Source organism: Penaeus vannamei, chromosome 37 (assembly GCF_042767895.1).
Source record: "Penaeus vannamei isolate JL-2024 chromosome 37, ASM4276789v1, whole genome shotgun sequence".
In the NCBI taxonomy this organism is placed as follows: domain Eukaryota; kingdom Metazoa; phylum Arthropoda; class Malacostraca; order Decapoda; family Penaeidae; genus Penaeus; species Penaeus vannamei.
Genome location: NC_091585.1, coordinates 4,760,194 through 4,765,193, shown reverse-complemented (window position 1 = coordinate 4,765,193; position 5,000 = coordinate 4,760,194). Strand labels below are relative to the sequence as shown.

Below are 5,000 nucleotides of genomic sequence, written 5' to 3'. Positions count from 1 at the left end.
AATACACATTATACTCGAAATAAGGATATTCTCCTCAAAAGGCTTATTTTGCTGTACCCAAAGCGAAACAATGTACTGAAAACATCACCTCAAAATATACATTTCATTTTTAAAATATACATAAGACAATTCTGATATTAAAAAGGCCAGAAATTCCACCCAAGAAATGACAATAAAAAAATGGGAAAAAAAAAATCTCAGAATACACACTCTCCTCCAAAAGCGCACTCTCCTCAAAATACACATTCTCCACACAAAAAAGGCGGGAACTCTGCACAGAAAGCGCCTTTTGCCCACGAACAAAGAACGGCATTAGACGATGGACTATCAGCGGGAGAGGATGTGTCTGACAGACCTGATGTCGCCGTGATACAATATTGGCTAAATCATTCTGGCGAAAGCGGGAGGTAAAGAGACGCGGAGATGAGGGAGAAAGGGGAGATGGATAAAGAGGAAGAAGAGAAAAGGGGAAAAGGCGCGGAGATGAGTAAGTAGGAGAGGGATAAAGAGGAAAAGGAGAAAAAAAAAGATAAAGAGGAGAGGGGGAGGGAGAAATGGGAAAAGAGATGCAGGAGAAGAAAGGGAATAAAGAGGGAGAGGAAAAAGGATAAAGAGGGAGAAGGAGGGGAAAGAGATACAGATACATAAGGGAGAAGGAAAAGGATAAAGAGGCATAGGAAAGAGAGAGAGGAAAAGGAAAAAAAGAGAAGGCAATAGAGACGAGAGAGTGGGAAGAGGAAAATGAAGAAGAGGTGATAAAAAACGGACACAGAAGGGGTGGGAAGAAGGACAGAGAGGAAAACGGGAGAGATGAAAATGATGAAGAGGAAGAAGTAAAGAGAGATAAAAAAAGAAAAAAACTGCGAGAAGGAGGAAGAAAGATTACAGAGAGACGAAGAAAGATGAATACGAAGGAATGTATGGAAGGATTAAAGGTGCTGTCACACTAGCACTTTTTCCGTCAATTTTATGACATTTTGTCCATTTTTGAGCGAATTGTCGATTCTCCAGTCAGATGATAATGATCGTTTCCGTCTGAAAACCTTTCCGTCAACTTTTTCAGCCAAGCAAAGTCAGATCAAGAGCTATATTCGAGAATGTTTGTATTTGTGTTAAATAAAATTGTAAAGAAATTGACGGAAAAAGTGCTAGTGTGACACGGCCTTAAAAGAAAGCGAAAGAAAGAAATATCCAGAATCTAGAAGAAAACGGAAAAAAAGTGTATTTAAAAAAAGGGAAGAGAAAAAAGGAAAAACAAACAGAAAAGAAGATTTAAAAAAAACAAAAACTAAACAAAAAGAACATCACATAATAAACACAAAAATACGAAAAAACGAAATAAATAAAAAAAACTAACGGAAATAAAGCAAACAAAAAAACGAAACGGAAATAAAACGAAAACAAAACAAAACAACAATCACCCCCAGCAAACCTCCCCCTCCCCTCTCCAACCCTCCCCCCTCCCCTCCCCCCCTCTCCCCCTTCTCTCAACCACCACGAGAAACGTCGACTTATTTTTCCTCCCGAGAACATGGAACTTGATAACATATTTTTGCTTGGAGGAGACACGCTGCCTCTTTAATTTGTGCCTGCTTGCTTGGTCCTGCTTGCGCGTTTTGGCTGTTAGGGGGAGGGGGGGAGGGGGTGTTTGTGTGTGTGTGTTTGTCTTTGTGTCTGTGTGTTTACATGCTTGCGTTTGTTTATTTGGGTGAGTGAGAGAGAGAGAGAGAGACTGTGTGTGTGTGTGTGTGTGTGTGTGTGTGTGTGTGTGTGTGTGTGTGTGTGTGTGTGTGTGTGTGTGTGTGTGTGTGTGTGTGTGTGTGCGTGCGTGCGTGCGTGTGTGTGTGATGAAGGGAGGGAGGGGAAGAAAGAGGAAGCGGGAGAGAGAGGAAGAAAGAAGAGGGTAAGTGAGAGAGTTAAAGAGAAAAACACAACAATTACCACATCTTCACAGGTCAGATGTCTTGGAAAACAGTTTTTTTTTCTCTCTCTTTGTATCTCTCTCTCTATCTATCTATATGTCTGTCTATCTCTCTCTTCTTCTCTCCATCCCATCTCTCTCTCTCTCTCTCTCTCTCTTTCTTTCTCTCTCTCTCTCTCTCTCTCTCTCTCTCTCTCTCTCTCTCTCTCTCTCTCTCTCTCTCTCTCTCTCTCCCTCTCTCTCTCTCTCTCCCTCTCTCTCTCTCTCCCTCTCTCTCTCTCTCTCTCTCTCTCTCCCTCTCTCTTTCCTTCCTCTCCCTCTCCCTCTCGGTCCCTCTCTCTCTCCCTCTCAGTCCTGTCTCTCTCCCTCTCCAGTCCCTCTCCTCTCGGTCCCCTCTCTCCCTCTCGTCCCTTCTCCTCTCCGCCTCTCCTCTCACCTCCCTCTCCCCCTCCCTCTCCCTTTCCCTTTCGTGCCTCTCCCTCTCGGTCCCTCTCCCTCTCCCTTCTCCCTCTCTCCGTCCTCTCCCTCTCCCCCTTCCCTCTCCCTTTCTCTTTCCCTCTCCCACTCCCCTCCTCTCTCCCTTTCTCTTCCACTTCCTCCCCCCTCTCCCTTTCTTCTTCCCTCTTTCCCTCCTCCCCTTCTTCTTCTTTCCTCTCCCATCCCTCTCCCCTCCCTCTCTCCCTCTCCCTCTCTCCCTCTCCCTCTCTCCCTCTCCCGCTCTCCCTCTCCCTCTCTCCCTCTCCCTCTCTGTAGCTCACGCAGGGAGAGTTAGGAAATGATGTTTGTTTAGAAGAGCTGTGGGAAAGGAGACAACTGCATGACCTTTTTGCCCGCAAGACTTACACACACGCCTGCCCCTGTGTACGTGGATAGACAGACACGTGTGCGTATGTGTGGATCCGTGCGTGTAGACATACTGTACGTAAGATGAATAGATGTATAGATACTGGGTGTATACGTGTATATAGATATTTATATGCATACTATAGATAGATATGGAGATATGTTGAAAGATAATTGTAAAGTTATTTCGTAGGAGGAGGAAGAGGAAGAAGGGAGAGGAGGAGGAGGAGAAAAAGGAAGAAGAAGACGAGGAGGAGGAAAAGGAAGAAGAAAAAGAAGAAGAGAATGAGTAAAAGAAAAAGGAAGAAAGAAGGAGGTAGAAGGAGAGGAGTGAAAAAGGAGGAGGAGGAGGAGGACGATGACGAGGAGGAAGAGGAGGATTGAAGATAAAGAAGAGAAGGAAAATAGAAGAAAAAAAGGAGTAAAAGAAGAAAGAATAAGTGGACAAGAAGAAGGAGTAGGAAGAGGAGAAGAGTGAAAAAAATGATGAACAGGAAAAAGAAAAGACAAAAGATAGAGAATGGAAAAGAAATTCAATATGTTAGAATGAAAACACGAGCAGGATCCACACAGATGGATATACACGCACATGCACAGGTGTACACAGACATGCACACACACACACACACATATACATACAGCCGACATATGCGTGTACGCCTTAAATATAATCACTCACACACACACGCAATCACACACACACACACACACACCTATCTCCCCCCCCCCCCACCCCCACACACCTCATTTCAAATCCACAAAGCATGAGTCTAATTCTAACCCCCTTCCCCCTTCCCCCTTCCCCCTTCCCCTTCCCCCTCTCCCCTCTCCCTACACCCATTGGCACCGCCTCCCCCTCTCCCCCCCTACCCTACCCCACCCCCACCCTCCCTCTGACGCGCACCCTCCCTTCTGTACCAACTTATTCGCACTTATAAACGCACACTTATAACGGTTTTCACTTAAGTGCACTTGCCCGCTTACAATGTCACGCAAGCTGTCGTTATACAGTTAGGTGGATTCACTAATAATGCTTATTAAAGCTATATATATATATATATATATATATATATATATATATATATATATATATATATATATATATATATAAAAGTTTCCTTGTGGGAGGAGGAGGAGGAGGAGGAGGAGGAGGAGAAGGGGGGAGGAGGAGGGGGCAGAGGAAGGAGGGGGGGAGAAGGAGGAAGAGGAGGGAGAAGAAAAGAAGAAGAAGAAGAAGAGGAGGGGAAGGAGAAGGGGGAGAGGAAGGAGGGAGGGGGAGAAGGAGGAGGAGGAAGAAGAAGAAGAAAAGGGGAGGGGATGAAGATGAAGGTGAAGGAGGGGGAGGGGGAGGAGAAGGAAAAGGATGAAGAGGGGCAGGAGGAGAGAAGAAAGAGGGAGATAAGGAGGGAGGAGATGGAAGACAAGAAGAAGAAGAAACAAAAATGCAAAAGAAAAAAGAAGAAACAAAACTCGAAGAAGAAGAAGAAGAAGAAGAAGAAGAAGAAGAAGAAGAATAGGAAGAAGAAGGAGAAGAAGAAGAAGAAGAAGAAGAAGAGGAAGAAGAAGAAGAAGAAGACGACATACCAAGGAAGGAAGAGGCTTTCTCGAGCAGCGCCCTCTGTCGCCGCATCCCAAGCCGGGCGAAGGATATCGGTTTCCTTCAGTTTTATATCATGCGGTTGGGGATCTATGCGCGTGGTGGGGGAGGGGAGAGGGGAGGAAAGGGGAGGGGGAGGGAGGGGAAAGTGGGTGGAGGGGGAAGGAGGTGGGGGAGGGAGGGGTAAGGGGGTGGGGAAGAGGGTGGAGGGGAAAGGAAGGGGAGAGGGGGAGGGATGGGCAGTGTGGAAGGAGATGAGGGACTGGAAGGGTAAGAAAAAGTGGGAAAGGAAAGGGAAGAGGAGCCGAAGGGGAGAGGGCGATTGAAGAGTAGGGGGAGGCTGAAGGGAAGGGCGAAAGCGAGCAGTGGAGGGCGTGAAAGGGCGAGGGGGTTGAGGATGTGGAAAGAGAAGAGAGGGAGGGCTGGAGGCTATCCATTCCGCACTTTTATACCATGCGGTTGAGTGTTCTATGCGTGCAGTGAGGGGGAGGGGGAGGGGGAGAGAGGGAGAGAGGTACGGAGGGAGGGAGGGGAAGAAAAAGGGGGAGGGAGAGAGGTAGGGAGGGAGGGGGGGAAGAGGAGAGGGAGAGAGGTAGGGAGGGGGAAGAGAGAGGTAGGTAGGGAGGGAGGGGAGAGAGA

At 46.9% G+C, this 5,000-nt stretch overlaps 1 protein-coding gene across 4 annotated transcripts in view; it reads right to left on the bottom strand.

Annotated features, from left to right (window-relative positions):
• Nucleotides 1–5,000, bottom strand: part of LOC113802901 (collagen alpha-1(III) chain) — a 102,459-nt gene that overhangs the window by 87,107 nt on the left and 10,352 nt on the right. The gene's annotated exons all lie outside the window — the stretch shown is intronic.